The sequence below is a fragment of the Pistacia vera genome, unplaced genomic scaffold (genome assembly GCF_008641045.1).
Source record: "Pistacia vera cultivar Batoury unplaced genomic scaffold, PisVer_v2 Contig851, whole genome shotgun sequence".
Taxonomy (NCBI): domain Eukaryota; kingdom Viridiplantae; phylum Streptophyta; class Magnoliopsida; order Sapindales; family Anacardiaceae; genus Pistacia; species Pistacia vera.
Window position 1 is genome coordinate 261,764 of NW_022196725.1, and position 20,828 is coordinate 282,591.

The 20,828-nt window shown below is 40.2% G+C and overlaps 1 pseudogene; it reads right to left on the minus strand.

Moving 5' to 3' along the window:
• Positions 1 to 11,195: 11,195 nt before the first annotated feature.
• LOC116118644 lies at positions 11,196 to 12,957 on the minus strand (annotated as a pseudogene).
• Positions 12,958 to 20,828: the final 7,871 nt, after the last annotated feature.

Genomic DNA, 20,828 nt, shown 5'->3' on the forward strand with positions numbered 1-20,828 from the left:
TTCTCGCCGCGGCGATCGTCCGACCAAAATGTTCACTAAGTTTTAGATATTCTCTTCACTAAGGACAATTTGACCATTCTACCCCTATTTAGCAGGAAAAGTGGGGAGTAAATTGTAAGAAAATTTCAAGGAGAATATGTTGGTATGGGGGTGTGTTGGTAAGGAATTCAAGGAGACAGGATATCGATGGAATTTCCATAAAAGAGCAAGGGCAAAATGGGAAGAATGAGTAGTTATTAAGAGTAATAAAAGGGTTTAGTCTTTGAAAACTCTTCATTTCCCATTCCACCGCCTCCTTATTCTTCAACTCTCTCAATTTCCTTCAATCTTTCAAGGATTTCCAAGACGCTTTGAGAAACTTTTAGTAGGGTTTTAACCTAAAGCTTCCTAAGGTAGGATGACTATAGATGAGAGTTTTCTTATGTTTTGATTAGAATCTCATGTGTGTTTGTTGGTTAAGTTGTAGAGGAAAAGCAGCTTCCAAAGGAAAGGAGAAGTGTTAAAGAAGCCAATTCTCATAAGGTAAGTAAACTCAACCAAAGTTGAGATCTAAGAACCTTTTGAGTAGATGAAATACAATGTGTTTTTTTTAATTGATGAATGAGAGTAGTAATATTTAATTTAGTTATGAGTATGAGAGGTGTGGTATTCGGATGTTGGGTTGAGTTTGATTGGAGTTGGAGGAGGATTTTGAGCAAGTTTATAGAAGTGTTTCTCTTTGACAGGGATATTAGGGTTTATGAGGGAGTTTTCCCCGTTTGGTTGATCAAAGAAAAGAGAAAAGCTAGAGTTAGATAGAGTTATTTATGCACATGAGGTGTATGATGAAATGCTCAAGAGAATTATAAGTAATGATAGAAAGCCTTAATGGTTGCTACATGTCATAGTTACTTTTCATAAATGCATCAAGAGTAGAGTCATTGATGGCATTAATTATGCTTTACTTATGCATTAGAAAGAGAGTAGAAAAAGAGTAGAGACTTTGAGTTTAGACTACTCCAAGAGTAGAAAGAAACAGAGAATGAGCACTAGAGTAAGCTAGAGTAGTGCTTATAAGAGAATGAGTAGGTGGTTGTGTGATGGGGAACCTGTGTACGGGTAGAGTAATTCCCGATGTACGCCGCATCAAGAAAGCGCGAGAGTAGCAGAAAGAGAAGTGGTGTAGCCCGTAGTGTACATGCGGTGAGGGCTATACCCGAGTTCACTAGAGATTATGCACTCACATGGCCAAAGGTTCCGAATCCATGCATAACCAAGTCCGATCGGTGAGATGAGTAGAAGTCACAGGGAGTGGGAGCGAGTCCCAGCCATGCCTCGGTCAGATGGGGCCATGACTTACTAGAAAGAAAGTTAGTATAGAGGAGTTACGAGAAAGAGAAATTAGTAGTTTTATTAAAGAAGAGTTAAGAGATATTTGAGTTCAGGGGTTTACTACGAGGCGTGTGCTATCCAGTTGTTCCCTATTTTTTTTAGGTTTGATGAGGACACAGTTGGATGGACATCGGTACACGAAGAGAAATGGCTACACTGTCCACCCTATTTTGATAGTTTTGCATATGTCACAAATCTTGTATATATTGTGTAAAGAATGCATGTGTTTAATAAAAGAAAAATTTGGGCCCACCATATTAATATTACATGTACTTACTATGATGTTTTTATAAGAATGGAGTTGTTGTTTACATTTGGTATCAGAGCAAAGATTTGGGATTTGACAGTGTACCATTCTCATCGCTACGATGTCCAATAGCCGACTGCGTAAGTTAATACATTGTTCGAGTGTTCTCTAAATTGATCAATATGGTCGTTTTATAGATGAGGCGTTAGTAGGCACTCTAACCCTAAGCGGTAAAGAGGGGTCAGACTGAGGGAGAATCCTTCTAACCCCCGACCGAAAACACACATACCCCCCCTGACGTGACATTGATTCGAATATGGTCAGAGGTGTGTAGCAGAGAGTCAGGGGAGAGTTGTACCAGAAAGAACTGAGACACTGGCGAGGACGGCCCGAAGACAGAGCGTGAGGGGCCGGTACCTCAGTGACCGAATCGAGTGTGACCGGTCCAGGGGCTTGCAAGCCGCAGCACCAGCCGTCAGAGTTAAGGGCAACAAGGGATCCGCTGGAAGCAGAAGACGGTTTAGTCACATTGACGAGGATAGTGACCTGTTCCCTAACGACAAAGAGAGAATCGTTGACTAGTGTTTCCTGTTTGGGAGTGCGACATTTGGGTACCACGTACTTTATTGTTTGAAGAGTCAATATCCAGTTTCTTGTCACCGGCAGATTCGTGAACTAAACCACATTGTTTTAGACTAGCCGAGTAGATCGAACGGAAGGACAAAGAAGTAACATGAGAAAGTCAATGAGTTCATTAATGAGACAGGGAGGGTGTGGACATAGACAGGGATAGTTGGTGAAGGAGTATCGGTAAGATTCCATTCCCTCGCCCCGATTACACCCCGGGATGTGTACACTCCAGTATTGAGGAGGGACAAGTTTGTGCAGGGGTTGAATTCGATATTGCCCGGATTGATGTGATGACAGGAGCTGAGCTTCCTCTACCTATAGTGAGGCTTAAAAGGGCGTTAAGGGCAGAGATTTATGTAAATAAGCACATTGCCGAAGGGTCATCTTTACCGGACTCAGTGAACCATCCCTACATTGCAGAGGGAGAGATGGGATGCATCAAGGAATAGAGAAGTAAGGGTCAAGAAAAGTTTCAACCCAAGAGTAACAGGAGGGATTGGGAACAAGCGGCCCAGAACGAAGGGTGCCCCTTGTGCGAAATAGGAAGGAACCATTCAGGAGAATGTCTAGTAGGAGAGAAAGTTGTGTTACAGGTGGACAGCCAGGGCATCGAAGAAGGATTGTAAAGCTCTTTTTCCGCCCGCAGCTCAGAGTTCAAGAGGCACATAATGCCAGAGTTTTTACGGTGGCTTAGGGTGAAGCTGAGGCCAGTCCATCAGCTGTAACTAGTCAGTTGCTATTCCACTGCTGTTCTTATATGCTTTAATTGATTCTGGGGCTACCCATTCTTTTATATCGCATGGGATGATCGAGAGACTAGGTTTGAAACCTAGCAGAGTGAGTCAACCTATTAAGATTGAGTTACCTGATGGGGTGAGTGTGTTGACTCAGGAGATGTTGTTAGGAGAATCCATAGTGATCCATGGTCGAGAGTTAGCAGTCGATTTAATAGTCTTTGATATGCCGACTTTGATGTGATTTGGGCATGGATTTCCTAGGGAGTATGGAGTAGAGATCGATTTTCGAAAGAAGAAAGCGAGATTAATCTCGATAATGGGGATAAATTTAGCTTTGGAGAGGGCATCGGTTGGGTTGTTAATTATGAATGTGTAGGAGAAGAATGTTAAGAAATGGGTGTGCTGTATGATGATTGAGCATTTATGAAGAGAAGCAGAGTGGTGATGTCCACAGTCAGAGATTCAGAAGGTGCCATAGTTCGAGATTTTTAGATGTGTTTCCGGAAGATTTACCAGGTTGCCACGGAAAGGAGGGGTGAATTTAGTATCGAACTAGCACAGGGACAGTACCAATATCTAAAGCCCCTTATCGAATGGCCCCAGCAGAGCTTCAGGAATTAAGAAGCAACTCCAAGAGCTTTTGGACAAGGGTTTTATCCGGCCGAGTCATTCCCTGGGGGCCCCAATTTTGTTTGTCAAAAAGAAGGACAGATCGCTACGGATGTGTATTGATTACAGAGAGTTGAATAAGGTGACTGTGAAGATATAATACCCCTACCCCGAATAGACGATTTGTTTGATCAGTGAAGGGGGGCAGAGTATTCTCCAAGATTGATCTGAGGTCGGGTACCATCAGGTAAGAGTGGCTGGGCAAGATGTAGCTAAGACTGCTTTCCGTTCAAGGTATGGGCATTATGAGTTTGTAGTAATGCGTTGGTTTGACCTGGCCCAGCAGTTTTTATGGACTTGATAAACGGGTATTCCACGATGTTTAGATCAATTCATAGTGGTTTTCATAGACGATATCCTGTTTACTCTAAGTCGAGAGAAGAGCATGAGGGACATTTGAGATAGGCTGCAACGGTTGAGAGAAAGCAGTGTATGCTAAGTTTCGAAATGTGAGTTTGGCTCGATCGAGTATATATCTTGGGCCATACTGTATCGAAGAAGGGATCTCTGTAGACCCGAGTAAAGGCAAGAATCCTCGAGTGGCAGAGGCTGAGGACAGTAAAGGGGTTAGAGTTTTAGGCTGGGGTTACTACAGACGATTCGTGGAAAGGTTTGCTCATTGGCTAAACCATTAACACTCTTACCAAACAGAAGAGCTCATTTTGTATGGTCAGAAGCTTGTGAGGAATGTTCCAAGAATTGCAGAAGAGGTTAAAACAGGCCCAGTGTTATGTTACCACAAGAGGGTGTGATTATGACATTATACAGGCCTCTCTACAAGGACTTGGTTCGGTGTTAATGCAATTAGGTAGGGTGATGCATATGCCTCTCGGCAATGAAAGAGCAGAAATGAGTACCCTAGTCGATTTAGAGTGCAGGCAGGGGTCTTTGCCTTAAAGATTTGGAGGCATTACCTCTATGGTGCAAAGAGCAACATCTACACTGATCTAAGAGTTTGAAGTATTCTTACTCAGGAGTTGAATATGATGTAGAGAGAGATGGTTAGAATGGTTAAACATTATGAGTGCGAGATCAATATCAACCGGGGAAAGCCAATGTAGTAGCCGATACCCTGAGTAGGAAATCATATTTAGCCCGACTCTCTAAGCAAGAGAGTTGATAGAAGAGTTGTGTAGAGAGCAGATTGAAGGATTCCGGGGGGATTGCAAGGTTAGAGATTCAAACTACTTTACTGGGGGAAGTGAAAGAAAAGCAAGTGGTCGATGAGTGGTGTCAAAAAATAGTTCAACGAGTACTTGAAGGTAAGACATCAGAGGTCTGTGGAGAGAGATGTTGTCTTATTTTAGGAATCGGTTAGTATTCCTCCGAACGGTGAGTTGAGGCAGAAAATTCTTTTGGAGGCTCATGACACACCGTACACTGCTCATCCTAGAGCAACTAAGATGATTCAGGCGACAAAGAAAAGCTATTGGTGGACAGGTATGAAGAAAGACATTGCAGAGTTCGTAGCTAAATGTCTTAACTTGTCAGCAAGTGAAAGCAGAACATCAACGGCCGTCAGGGTGCTTCAACCATTGAGTTTCCAGAGTGGAAAGTGGAGAGTATTTCAATGGATTCATCACGGTCTCCTAGAGTCCAGAGAGGGTTAATGCTTTATGGGTGATTGTGGATAGGTTAACCAATCAGCCCATTTTCTTCCGTAAAGGAAAGCACTACTACAGATCCGTTGGCTCAGATCTACATTAAGGAGATTATCAGGTTACATGGTGTGCCCAAGACAATAGTGTCAGATAGAGATTCCAGATTTGTTTAGCCTTCTGGATGAGTTTACAGAGGAATTGGGTACTAGATTGGCTTTCAGCACTGCTACATCCTCCAGCGGATGGCCAAACGAGAGACAAATCAGGTGCTTGAGGATATGTTGAGAGCCTGCTGATGGATTATAGAGCTTCTGGCATGAAATGTTACCCTGGTGGAGTTTGCCTACAACAATTGTTACAGTCTCGATTAGATGGCGCCTTACGAGGCTTTGTATGGCAGACGATGTAGGTCTCCGCTACATTGGGAGAGGTTCGGTGAAAGGATGAGCTTCAGTACAGCGCTGCGCAGAGTGAGGGTGACATCGAAATTGATAGAAGCGATGCTGTGTGGACTGATCGCGAAAAACGGGGATAGTCAAGCCAAGATCGACCAAAAGAGCTATTGCCGACTTGAAGAAGGGAAAAGAAGTCGAGAATTTCAGGTGGGTGATAAAGTTTTTTGAAAGTTTCACCCTTTAGAGCGAGTAATGCCCGTCGGAAGCAAGGGAAGTTAGCTGCCGCAAGTCGAACGTAGGTCCATTTGAAGTATGCAAGGGTAGGAATAGGTCGCCTAGAGATTGGCACTACTCGCCCTAGTAGGATAGGGTGCATGATGTCTTTCATGTCTCGATGCAGGAAAATCGTAAGTGATCCCCTCCATACTGCAGTTGGATAGAAGGACGTGGAGTGCAGAGAACCTAGTATATGAAGAAGTCCAGTTCAGATCTAGCGAAGTCGATTTAGTGGTAAAGGCTGCGGAACAAGAGTGTTCCGTTAGGAGTGAGTCCTATGGAGGATCAACAAAGTGGAAGGAGGCCATCTTGGGAGCTAGAAAGGCCGACATGCAGAATCGACGCTTCCCAGAGTATTTGTAATTACAGGACGACAGATAAATCTTTTAAGGGGGAGAAGTATGTAAGAACGCCCCAGCGCTCACTGAGGTATGTAGTGTATTGGTTCTTCTTTTGCCTACTTTGGCGGTGGTCTTGGTAATATGTTTGGTTGACCTTTGATGAAGGATGTCAGAGTACTTGCCCTGAATTTGGTGGAAATAGAAGAAGTTGTAGTGTTTCAGTCTTCGCCGGGGCGCAGGAAGAAGAATTTCCCGCGGCGAAGAGAGTGTTGAAGTGAACGGGGAAAGGGAAACAACAGTTTCGCCGCGGCACAGACAGTTCTCGCTGCGGCGAACGTCCGACCAACAGTGTTACTAATGTTTTAGATGTCTCTTCAATAAGGACAATTGACCATTTTACCCTATTTAGCAGAAAAGTGGGGTGATAAATTGTAAGAAACATTTCAAGGAGAATATGTTGTATGGGGGTGGTGTTGGTAAGGAATCAAAGGATATGATGGATTTCAATAAAAGAGCAAGGGCAAAATAGGAGAATGAGTTTTAAGAGATAATGAAAAGGGTTATGGTTTAGTCGGTTTGAAAACTCTTCGCATTATCCCAGGTTTCCACCGCCTCCTTCATTCTTCTAAACTCTCTCAAATTTCCTTCAATCTTTCAAGGATTTCCAAGAGCCTTTTTGAGAAACTTTTAGTAGGGTTTTAACCTAAAGCTTCCTAAGGTAAGGATTTGTACTATAGATGAGAGTTTTCTTATGTTTTGATTAGAATCTCATGTTGTGATTGTTGGTTAAGTTGTAGAGGAAAAGCAAGCTTCCAAAGGAAAGGAGAAGTGTTAAAGAAGCCAATTTCTCATAAGGTAAGTAAACTCAACCAAAGTTGAGATCTAAGAACCCTTTTGAGTAGATTGAAATACATATGTGTTTTCTTTTAATTGATGAATGAGAGTAGTAATTATGTTTAAGTTATGAGTTATGAGAAGTGTGGTATTTGCTTGATGTTGGGTTGAGTTTGATTGGAGTTGGAGGAGGATTTGAGCAAGTTTATAGAAGTGTTTCTCTTTTGACAGGGAATTTAGGGTTTATGAGGGAGTTTTCTCCCATTTGGTTGATCAAAGAAAAGAGAAAAGCTAGAGTTAGAGTAGAGTTATTTATGCACATGAGTTGTATGATGAAATGCTCAAGAGAATTATAAGTAATGATAGAAAGCCTTAATGGTTGCTACATGTCATAGTTACTTTTCATAAATGCATCAATGAGTATGAGTCATTGATGTGCATTAATTATGCTTTACTTATGCATTAGAAAAGAGAGTAGAAAAAGAGTAGAGACTTTTGAGTTTAGACTACTCTAAGAGTAGAATGAAATAGAGAATGAGCATTATTGAGTAAAGCTAGAGTATTGCTTAATAAGAGAATAGTGTAGGTTGTGTGATGGGGAACCTGTGAGTACGGGTAGAGTATTCCCGCATGTACGCCGCATCAAGAAAGCGGCCAGAGTAGCAGAAAGAGAAGTGGTGTAGCCCGTAGTGTACATGCGGATGATGGCTATACCCGAGTTTACCTGAGAGATTTTATGCACTCATATGGCCAAAGGTTCCGAATCCATGCATAACCAAGTCCGATCGGCTAGAATGAGTAGAAGTCACAGGGAGTGGGAGCGAGTCCCAGCCGTGCCTCCGGTCAGATGGGGCCATGACTTACTAGAAAGAAAGTTAGTATAGAGGAGTTACGAGAAAGAGAAATTAGATAGTTTTATTAAAGAAAGAGTTACAGAGATATTTGAGTTCAGGGGTTTACTTACTGAGCCTTGTTTGTGCTCATCCAGTTGTTCCCTATTTTTTTTTACAGGTTTTAGATGAGGACACAGTTGGATGGACATCGGTACACGAAGAGAAATGGCTACACTGTCCACCCTATTTTGATAGTTTTGCATATGTCACAAATCTTGTATATATTTGTGTAAAGAATGCATGTGTTTAATAAAAGAAAAATTTTGGGCCCAACCTTTATATTATTATTACATGTACTTTTACTATGCATGTTTTTATAAGAATGGAGTCGTTACAAGGACGAAACACATCGAGCTTGATTGTCACTTGATTCGTGACAAGATTCAAGAGGGTAGCATCAAAACTTTCTATGTTCCAACCTCCAAACAGTTGGCTGATCTTTTGACTAAAGCTTTGTCATCTGTTGTTCTTCATTCTTCTTATCCAAGATGGGAGTTCTCAACCTCCACTCTCCATCTTGCGTAGGGGAGGGGGGGTATTGGAGCATAATACACCACATTCAAACAAAGGGAACGTATCCATTATTGAAGAAGGATGATTTCATTCTTATGATTATTCTTTTCTATTATTTATTTTGGTTTGCTGAGTTGTACATTTTGTTTTCTGCATTTCTGTTTGCTGAGTTGTATAGAGGGACAATAATGTATTCTCCCCTTTATAGGTTATTAGAAGATTCCTTTGTAATAGTATATAGACAGCTGTGTATAGTTAATTAAAATCATATCAAAGAACATTTTTTCTCTCCATCTTCTTGGACGATTCTTCTCTATTCTTCATTTTGTTACAGAAATTCTTCTCTGTTCTTCATCTTGTTACCGATTCTTCTCTGTTCTTCATTTTGTTATAGATTCATCTGGTTATTGAGTAAAATGTTGCCAGCTTTTAAGTCTCGGTGAATCACTGTTATGCTTAAACTGGAGTAATGCAGAACTTTGGCCACGAGAACAAAGTTTCGCAGAACACTGAGAATGCAAAAGCAATAACAGGAGGCAGAAAATATGACAAGACCATGTTAAGTAGCAAGCCATTTTTCTGTATGAAATCAGAGGAATGGATATATTTGTAAATGGGACAGAAATGGAGGGTCAGTATATATAGAACCCGTTTTCAGCTGTCTTTTTTAATTAGTTAAAAATTTTATTAATCAATATAGAATCTGCAAAGAAAGTTTCATAGAAGCAATATTCCTTGAACCTTTATAGTAACCATTTATCAATAATTCAAACTGAAAGTTAGATTCATGTTTGTGCAGTGAGGACTACGTGCTCATCTAGAAAAATGTTATCTACTCTCACCAAGTCTTGGTCATCAATAACCAAGTTTCATGGCCATGCACTGGCTATTCCACTAATTATTTAGCACTAACTCTCTGTAAATTATCTAGCATCTAAGTCTTGGTCATGAATGTCTTCTAAGATTAAAAGTCTTGGTCATGGAGTGAAGACTACTCCGTAAATTATCGAGCATCTAAGTCTTGGTTGTGAATGTCTTCTAAGATTAAAATCATTTTCCACACGGTGCCCGAAATGATAAATTAATCTTCAAGTCTCAATTTCTAGTAATTTTCTCCCTCTAGACTCTGTACATATTCAAGTCACTAGTAAATAATAAAGCCTTTTATTTTTATTTTTTCTGCATGTATTGTTGAAAAATAATATAAATACAACTAACTTTGTTGAATGGAGGGTAGTATTTAACTGTGTAAGTGAAAGCCACTTATACAGGCAACCAAATCAATATCACTGCTTCTGCAATGGTCCTATTTTTTCTTATTTCTTTAACATTTCAGATTTCAATAATATTAAAACAAAAGGAGGCCCAATAATCTTTGAGCGACAACACAGTGGAAAATGAATTCTAAACTCATTAGAAACCACAAAGTTCAAACTGAGGCTAACTTGTTATAACAATGCTTTAATGACAGAAGCAAATGATTTGAAAACATACAGGGTCTCTGAATTAAAGTTAAAAATTATGGACCTTATGATAGGAATCCACTCCCAAATTGATAGAAATTGGACTAAAAAGTGGCCATTTTGTAGGCTTGAGTAGAACTCTCTTTAAAAACTCGACTTACCAAGAGAGGATGTCTAAGTTCTTCTAAACTATATGCCCACCCTTTTTCTCTCTGAATGTGAGATCCTAAAACAATTAGGGTGAATGATAGTCCCCCATATTACATTCATATTATTTTTTAGGTATATTGTTTCTTTTAAAGTGACTTATCAAAATTATATTTCATTTTATTTTTAATAGATATTTTTAAAAATATATCTTAAATTTTGTTTTGCTTTTCTCCAATTAGAGCCCCCAGCTCATGTTTGTTGAATAATTTTAGTGTTCTGTTTCTTTTTGTTTAGAAACAGAGCAAGCTTTCCGAGATGGTCATTCTAATATTGAATTCTTCTGTTAAACCTTACATATTGTAAACCAACATGTTTATATTTAATAACAGCTTTGCCAGATTAATGTGGAATCTATCACAACATTGGCAACAATAACTTAATTTTTTGTACTCTCATCAAAAATAGAGCAAGCTCTGTTTATTAAATATATTCTTTTCTCTAATTCAATCATCATACTAATAACCAATCACCTCGAATTCAACTCAAATTAAGAATATTAGCCTCAAAATAGTGAAAAGGAACAAGAATTAGCACCATCAGCTATTCTAAGCCATGAGTTGAAACAAAGCATCTTATCTTATGTGGGAAAAAAAGATTCATATGCAGAGCAACTGAACTGTGCTTCGTTTTTGTTACATGCATGTAGTAACAATGTTTCAAAATATATGTATAGTCATGGCACCAAATATATGGCCAAAAAAATCCCAGAAATCATCAATCCTAGATTTTGCAAAAATAATAATAAATATTTCAATGCAATGATGCAGATACCTACATTTCTAAGCTTTAGCTTCACTTCGGATAAGTAACACAAATTGGCTCCACAAATCTACTAGAGAGTTATTCTAAACAGAAATCATGCCTAAACCCGTGACCTAAATATATATAGAGGAGCATTATTCATAAAACCGAATATATGTGGCGAATAACATTTCCATAAATCATAAATTATATGTATGCATGTCTGTGCTTGTATAACAAAACTGATGATGGGATAATCGTATCACTAGATTATTTATCTAGCGTCCATCTCAGAAATTGTTACATTATTAGTTGAACAATTTTCTGACTTAATTTTAGCGATTTCTGGCACTTCAGTAGTATCATTGATATAAAATGCTGGTTGTTTTGGTACAGGTAGGATTAAAGATTCATTCGTAAGCATGGGAACAACGTCAGACATTGTGGGTCTATCTGCTGCTTGGTCTTGCACACACAAGAGACCTACATGAATACATCTTAGTACTTCATTAGGAGAGCTTGATCCATCCTCAAGTCCTAGATCTATGAGCTCTGAGCTTTTTTCTTCATTCCACATCAGCCATGCCTGGAAGATGTGATAAAGGATAGATTCCATATAATATCCCTCAAAGAATTTCAATAAATGCCCATTGACCTCTACAATATGAAAATAAAATTTGACTGACTATATATACTTACATATCCTACGAGATTGAGTGGACGTTCAGTATGATAGCAACTATTGTTCTTCTTGCCACTTACAATTTCCAGTACTAAGACTCCAAAGCTGAAAACGTCGGTTTTGATTGAGACAACACCACTCATGGCATACTCTGGAGACATATAGCCACTGAAAAATAAATGAATAATTCTTTTAGGGATTGAAAATGAAAATGTTTTCATATGAAAATGGACAAAGCAACGACATATATATGTTCCATTGTAAATGTAACAGGTACTTATTATGTTCCAACAACTCTATTCATGTTTGCTTCCTGTTCATCAAATCTAAAAATTTTAGCCATTCCAAAATCAGATTTTTTTGGATTCATTTGGTTATCGAGTAAAATGTTGCCTGATTTTAAGTCTCGGTGAATCACTCTTAATCTTGAATATTTGGGAAGGTAAAGAAGTCCTTGAGCAATCCCTTCAATTATGTTGAAACGCTTCTTCCAATTTAATTGAGTCTTTCTATCAGAATTTGTCCAAACACATTTAGATAAAAAAGAAATATGAATAGCTGATATAAGTGATAGAATTGTTGTTGTAAGAAACTCGGTTGTAAGAGTTGAAGTCTTATGAAAAATAAAGAAATCCAAGCTTTTGTTAGGCATGTATTCATAGACTAAAATTCTTTCTTCTCCATGGAGTGAGCATCCTAAAAGCCTAACAAGATTATTGTCCTAGAGTTTTGCAATGAGTCTAGCTTATTCCTGAATTCCAGTATTCCTTGTCCTGATCTTCTTGAGAGTCTATTGCTATTTCTTTCCCATCTAGCAATTGGCCCTGAAATCTCCATACTCATTAATAATTACTAATTGTACACTTACGATTATTAAAATGTACACAATTTTACCTTATAAACTGGACCAAAACCACCCTCTCCTAGCTTATTTGCAATTGAGAAGTTGTTTGTAGTAGCATTAATGGTTTGAAAATCAAATAACTTCACCTCGTGCTTCACATTCTGATCTTTTTCTTGTGTTCTACTGTCAGCAGATGTTTGGGGAAGAGACACATCACCTCCAAGTTCGCCTAATAACTTCCTTCGGTTCCTTATGCGTTCCACTAATTAAGATAAATGGAAAGTATGGTCCAGATTATGGTTATTGGTTGATATTTAACTCTAACAATTGTACCATTTGATTACCTTTTGCCTTGGAATTTCTCCATATCAAATAGCATAAGTAGCACAGTACAGGTAACACTAAAGCGATTGCTATCACAATGATAAAAAACTTCCACCACTTTGGCTCTGTATACAAGGAAAATGAAAAAGTATAATCTTCTAGTCCCTGAAAATCACCTTTTTCCATTAAATCAATGTTCACTACCGCTGATATTTAAGAATGCATTTAGGGGTTGTGAGTAAAACAATAAGATATGAAAGAGGTTTCAGGAATGACTTGATTGAATGAAACTAAAATTAGTTGATTCCCTCCTCGTCATATGAAGCACTCTCGAAAATGCAGAGTACCTTGTGGTTTGCTACCATATTTTATAAAAGTTGTCTCTAAAAAACTTAGAACATAGTTTCCTGCTAATTTATTTTTTATTTATGCACTTGCAATATGGTTTGTCTTGACCGCTAGCATTCCCAATGTCCATCATTAATTGAACAAACCCCTTACAAAACGGGTTAACGACTTTTCCCACCAAATAATGGCTTAATAACTTTCCGACCCATAAACTTTTAAAATACCACTTTACTACCCAAATTTATATTCTGGTGACAAAAAGAGAGCAAACTTAGTCTAGGATGTTGGGGCTTTTGAAGAGAGGAGACCGGTGAGTCTTTTGGTGGTAGAAGGTTGGATTTTGGTGTTTGAAATTGATTGGAATTTGACTTGAGAGGGGCAGCTAACAAACCCTAATCGCTCGATTGTCAACGATTGGCGAGGTTGGCAGGAGTAGGTTTGAGAGGTTTTAGTGCGTGATGATTGGAGAAGAGAATGGTGGTGGTGTAGGGTCACAACGATGCCAGAATAAAAAATGGAATATAAATTTGTGTAGTAAAGTGGTATTTTAAAAGTCTATGAGTAGGAAAGTGTCAATCACCATTATTTAGGTGGGAAAAAGTTGTTTACTCCTTACAAAACTATCAAAAGTCCTCTTATAAGGGTATTTAATACTTTGTGAGCGAAACATACATTATATATACTCAAAGATCTCACAGTGAGAAAAATTAAATAAATCCTAGATGAATAAGATAAAGATATGAAAGCACTATTGGAAATGCAGAGTACCCTGTTGTTTGCTACCACATTTTATAAAAGTTGTCTTTAAACACTCGTTTTAAAACTTAGAACATATTTATATACTGATTTATCTTAAATGCAACAATTGATCGTGAGAATTGAACTTAGAACAAGTTTTATTTACATCTACTGGGAATTTTATTCTTGATCATCTCTAATTAATCAGATAGATTTTGACACATAGCATACCATAACGCTCGCGATAGTATTTTAATCGCCTTCCCAAATAGCTCATGGGATAGTACACGATCGCAGGTTGAGCTCCTGCTATTGCAATGATAGACAACGACCTATTCTTTTCTGTAATGATAAAAGAAGTCAAATGAAAAGCATCAAACTTCTGTCATGAGGGTACTCGCCATGATCTGTAAGTGAACCATCAGAATTCATTTTGATCATCGGAAATGATACGTCAGATTCTTGTATTAAAGAATAAGTGAAGAATTTTTCTACTTCATTTGACGTATAATTAAACTTGCAAGTGCCAATAGCCCACGGTCTAGAGGAGTTGAAGTGACCATTAAGCCAATATCCACTCATCTGATAGACATCTTCATGCCAACTCATGATCAACTAGTTTGAGACATTGGGGTCTGTAGACGTAAAAATCTACCTGTACGGAAGGGGGGTCTGATCCCGTGAGGTTGAGGCCACTAGCGATCCTCTACACCTGCACATGTAGAGAAAAAAACGCGTGAAGCGAACGGGAAACACCAGGGTGGTGTTTGCCGTAGGCACTCCGACGCTCAAGTTATAGTGAGGGCTAAGGAGTAGAGAGGTTACCAAAAGTCTAGTCGGGGACTGTGACTACAGCAGTGATATGAAGCTCTCAAGTCAGAGCTTTGGGTGTGAAGGTGTAATTTAATGTCTCCTTTGTGAGAGGGCTGGCCTCTATTTATATAGTAACTGTCTGGTCTCCCAATCCTGGTAGGAATAGGAGTCCTAGTGTGACTCTGATGCAAACCCTAGAAGAGTTAGGGCGGTGGTGAGCTATCTTACCAACGTCCGAATAGGAAGGTGATCTGAACAGGAAAGCCACTTTGAGTAGGAAAGTGATCAAGAACAGGAAAGTGACTTCGAATAAGAGATTGATCAGGAACAGGAAAGTGGTCAGTGGGGATCGTGGGCTCTAAACTTGCCTATAGGCCCAGGAAGTGAGCTGGAATAGGGAGGCCCATGCCCAGATGGTTTGGGCAGGCCATATCTCGTATCAAATGGGACTAATCTGGCTTGGGCCTCTTTGGGATTAGGCCTAGTCTCTTCCTCACTGGTGGTCTTGTTTTCCTATTTGGGCCAAGGACAATTTTTTGCCCGAACAGTTTGTCCCCCACTCTCTAAGTTAAGAGTTTCTTAAGTCACAGACTAGGTAGCGATCGAGGCGCGCTCGGTCTTCCTTCTTGGATGAGCGATAGTCAGCATGGATAATCCGATTATTGCAGGTAACTCTTGGTCGAGTGTCGTTCGGTATCCATTCCTGATCCGGAGTATGCCATCATTGCAAAGTGGTGTGCCTGATCTGTGTGAGGGGCCGAAGGGAAAAAGACAACCAGGCTTCGGGGGCTCACGCGCTCGTTCGGTACGTCTGACCGATTAGATAGGTGAACTACAGTACTATTGCTGGGGTGTTCGCTCGGAATTTTGGGTCGACTGAGTTAGGAACCATATTGAATTGAAGGTTCACTCGGTCGAAGTACATGGGTGATCGAGTGGATGTAAAGTGCGGGTCTCAACCAGGGGTTGACTACTCGTCCGCTATGGAAGAATAAATGAGCAGGGCATCATGGTTTGGTCGTCTGAAGTAAGAGTGTGGGCCGGGCCGTTCCAAGTTGATCGGCCAATCGGGAGGACCATCTGGGCTTGTCAAGATCGGATGCATGTCGGGTCCAATCTGGCGGTGGAGTACTGGCTTGGTCGGAGTTCTCGGGCTATCGAACGTGTATTTTGCATGAGACTGCAGTTTCCTGGGTTGCCTGGATCCCTGCCACGTGTACGGTGTTGATCCATCTTTGTTCTGGAGGCAGGAAAATGAAGAGTCTTTCTGATCCTCGGCCACTCATGGGTCGCCATGTCTTGGCCTACGTCAGATCTTTTTTATAAAAACGCATTCACAGACTCTTCGTATTCCATTTCTGTTTTCTCCTTATCTACGTTTTGAAAATTTTCTCCCCTTCCTTTCTTCTTTTTGTTTCGATTTCTTTGAGCAGCGGCGGCCTTCTCTCTGTAGTGTATCATTTTACCATAAATCTTCTTTCCTTTGGACTGATTTTTGGTTTTTTTTTTTTTTTCGTTGTTTGCTGGGTTTTTGGATGATAGGGTGAAGTTTTTTAAAATTTGAGTAGTTTTGACTGGTTTTGAGGAGTTTAGAAGTGTTGGCATTTTGGTTTTCTAGAATAGGCTTGGATTTTTGGATTTCCAGCAAGTTGGCTAGTGTTTTTCCAAGCGTTTTGGACGAAATCGAGAAGACAAAGTTGAATTAATTATTATTTGGTTTGGTCGGTCGGTCTGACCGAGTGGTGAGGGAGAGTGCGGAGTGGATTGAATAGGTGATCGGTCATCCAGACCGAGTGGGTGATTTTGAGTTGGTGAATCAGTGAGCAAGGGCGAGTAGACTGTTGAATTTAAAGGCGAGTCAGCCACTTGGGGTGAGCGAAGAAAAACTTGAATCTAGGACCGGATCAGTCGGCATGGAGGGTCGACCAGGGTTTAGGAGTGAACCTGTTGCCGGGTAGATCGATCAGTGCTAAGGGGCGAGTGATAACTGGGTGTTTATGGCCTTGTTCGGTCGGTAGCTTAGGCCGAGTGGTCGCTTGACACTTAGGATTTTTGGGAGTTTAGGAGCAAGGCTTGAGTCGGTTGGTCGGGTTGGGCAATCAAGCCAACATGTCAGACTCCAAATCAGCCAAGTCAAGCGGGATTGTGGCAGACATAGGGGATGAGTATAAGTGTGCCCCATAGTGATGATGCTTAAGGGGGGCGTTCTGACGGGCGTACCGACTGGAGTTAGTGTAGCTGCCCTAAGGGCGAGTGAGGCTGGAACGAGTGGCTCAGGCAGCCATGGGAGAAGTGAGGAAGACTCCGAAGGGGCTGGTAGTCCATCTTGTTAGTGTATATTAGTGTATGCCCTAGAAACCATTCGTGTTGTCGGTTTCAGAGCATTTTGTCTTGTATCTATATATATCATAAATAATAGAAGAAAGAGTTCTTCAATTCATATATGTAAATTGCTTTCTTTATTCAGTCATGCATTTAAAATAAAGTATGTATATGAATTGTCCAGATGATTCATTTAATAGGTAAATGAATTATCGAAAAAGGTTCCCGATGGAAGAATAAAGAATTTGCAACTATATTGTACAGTGGCATACTGGATGCTTCCGAAAGATCCCATGAGTTGATTAATACGGATGACGATGATAGTCATGTCACTGGGCTTGGTATGGATAACGGTTGGTGAACTGTTTTTCGAATGTGACCGAATAACGACAAATCACTTGGAAAAGCATGTAGTCAATGATTTATTGTTTGGTTATATCAGTGCACACATGTAGTCCTTTCACCTGAGACATTGTAGTCGGATCCGATATGGATGCGTATGTTTCATCGCGTGTATAAGTACGAGACTAATCATGTTTCGTACAATAAAGCCTATTTGGTCATGCATTGTTCTATCAAACGAACGATGGTCAAGAGGATCCATTGACTTGAAATATAGGATTGGGAGTACCGCTGCACTCCATCCGATTCGTTTCCTAGACGAACATCGATAAATATCGAAAAACTGAATCTCTGGCCAGATGTCTATTATTAGTCATACAAAAAGTTTTGTGATGACAAGTTCCGGACATATTGATCGACAATTCGGTAGAAGATCGATTTAGGATTTTGACGTTCCATGAATCCATACTCAATTAGGATATCTCAATGAGGGACTTACCTGCATGGTACGTATGATCTGAAATGGGTTTGATGAAGTATTCTTCATCGTGGTTTAGGGACTATGGCACATTGCTAGATGCTTACCATAGTCGTTAGGCCTCCGGACAGTTTTCGGATTCATCCAAACCGACTCACGGATATCCGCGGTGGACCTACTGGTCACACCAATAGCCTTGGGAAGTTAGAGAAGATGAGAGAGAGAAATGATTATCCGAAGGGGCTAGCACCTTCCGAGGGTAATAACGGGATTTCTATAGTAATAGTTACATAGAAATCATTTGTGACATTTTAAGGGTTATGGTCAAGCATATTATTAATTTTAATTATTATATCTTAAAGTGTTAATATTAATGAGATGAACAAAAATACCCTTTTAATAGTTAAAGGGTAAAAGGGGTAAATTTTTGGGTTGTTAATGTAAACTAGTTTAGTTTACATGGGCCCTTGAATAATATTGATTATCAAAGGGTAGCATATTAAATTCGTGGGGTCCCTTTATAAAATAAGATTTTATTGGGTTTTGAAGTGAAAAATAAATAATTACAAAATTGCCCAAGTATATGTAAATGCAAAAGGTTGCATTTTTGTTCATAACACACATTGTTCACTTAAAGCAAAACCAAAACTCTCTCTAAAAGCCACGACCACTCTCTAAACCTCTCAAGGTGGTGTTAAAGTGTAGAGGTCTCATTACTTTGAGGCTAATCTTCATCAATCCAAAGCAAAGGAGTATGTGTAATCTCTTTTCCAAGCTTTGTTTTTAAAACCGTTTTCTTGAATCCATTTTTATGCTTTCTTCTCCATTTCCACCACTCTTCATGCATGCATGCTGTTCTTTCAAATGACACTTGGGATTTGTAAAGCTTTGGGGCTAAGATTTCTCCTAGAAGATTTGGGCTATCAACCTGGTCAACCAATCCAATTATATTGTGACAATAAAGTAGCGTGTGATATTGCTCACAATCCAGTTCAACATGGTCATATGAAACATGGTGAAGTAGATAGATTTTTTATCAAAGAAAAACTGAATGAAAAGATTATTGAATTGCCCAAGATTCGATCAGAGGATCAATTGCTGACATTCTTACAATTCTGTCTCTAAATGTATATTCTCACAGGTTTTAGACAAGTTGGACATATGTGACATCTACGCACCAACTTGATGGGGAGTGTTGAGATTTCTTGAATATTTCATAATCTTCTTATTTTGTTAGTTTTAGGATACACATTATGTTCTTGAGATCCTGTAATCTCCTAATTATGTTTATATATTGTAATTGACATAATTAGGAGATTCCGTAGATTGTATCCGGTCGTCGAAGGTGTTATTGGCAATCGGGTAGGCCAATCTGAAGGTGTTATTATGAATCAACCAGGGTCGATTCGAAGGTGTGAAATCGAGGATCGGGCAGGGCTGATCTGACGTAGACGAAATCTGAATCGGGTAGGCTGATCTGAAGGTGTAATTGTGAATCGAGCAGGGTCGATCCGAAGGTGCGATTTGTGGATCAGGCATGGCCGATCTGAAGGTGTTACAAATAATTGATCGACCAGAGTCGATTTGGAGACAAAAAATTGAATAAACTTGATTAATATTTGGCTAGGAGGCCGACTGTCTAGAGGAGGTGGATAGGCCCACTCATCCCTTTAAAATAAAAAAGGAAATAGAAAAAAGATAAGTTCACCTAGAAATAGTAGCGTTTGAGGTGACGGCATCCCACTGATACTGATGTCTTTACCCTTGGGGGTCTAGAGTTTGTAAGCACCCTTTCCTGCTTCTTTAGTTATCTTGTAGGGGCCTTCCCAGGTGGGACCGAATTTGCTAGAGTTGATCTCCTTGGTATTTTGGAAGACCTTGCGGAGGACCCAATCGCCTATCTTGAAAGTGCAGATCCTCACGTTATGGTTGTAGTGTCGGGCGGCCTGTGTGCGTAGACTGCATGCGATGCTCGCCCTTTCGCGTAGCTTGTCAACAGTATCTAGATTCTGGCTGTTTAATTCCTCGTCCGTCCATTGGGCCTGTGGATGGGACTGATACTTCGCTGGATGACCGCTTTTGAACCGTATGTGAGGGAGAAGGGGTTCTCGCCCGTTGACGAGAGAGCCGTGGTTTAGTATAACCAAGGACTCCAAGTAGTTTATCTGCCCATGCACCCTTAGCTTTTTGTAATCGCTTCTTTAATGTCTGAATGTGCTCTTTTTTACAACTCGGCCTGGCCATTAGACTGGGGGTTGCGGGGGTTGAGAAGCTTAGTTTTATTCCCCACATGTCATAGAAATCCCTAAAGCCTGAACTGATGAACTGGGATCCAATTGTCAATGACGATCTCCTTCGGTATCCCGAACCTGCAGTTTATCACCAAAATAGAGTCACTTTCATGACTCTAACACCATGCTTTCATGCTTTCATTCTCCATCTCCACCACTCTTCATGCATGCTGATTCTTTCACATCCTCGTCCAGTAGTAGCATTGAGGGAGAGCCGAGCCAGTAGGACAATGGGATTTTGAGCAGGGATTATCCACCCGTGCTGAAGGACAATGATGTGTAGCGCAACCAAACTCTGTATCACATTCCGAATTTGGTTGAGATCCGGGCACTGCGGTCATACGAACGGGTTGACTAGGAGGCATTGGGCTGGGTTAGTGTTTATGAGAAGTGGTTCAATAATGGATTGAGGCTACCTGTTCCTCGCCTAGTTTGGGAGGTGTTGAACCACTTCATGATTGCCCCGTCTCAGCCCATACCGAATGGTTGGAGACTGTTGATGGCTTTGGAGGATCTGTGTGTTTGGAACCAGGTGAGGTTCGAGCTGCACGAGCTGTTATACTCGTACTTTTTGAAGGAGAAGGGTCGGTATCTGGTAAACTTGAGGCATGATCGATCTCACCTGGTGACCGACTTGCGGTCCAACGATAAGAACTAGAAAGACCGATACTTCTCCCTGAGGGGTCAAGCTGTCTTTGGAGAGAAGGGACAGGGCAAGATCCCAA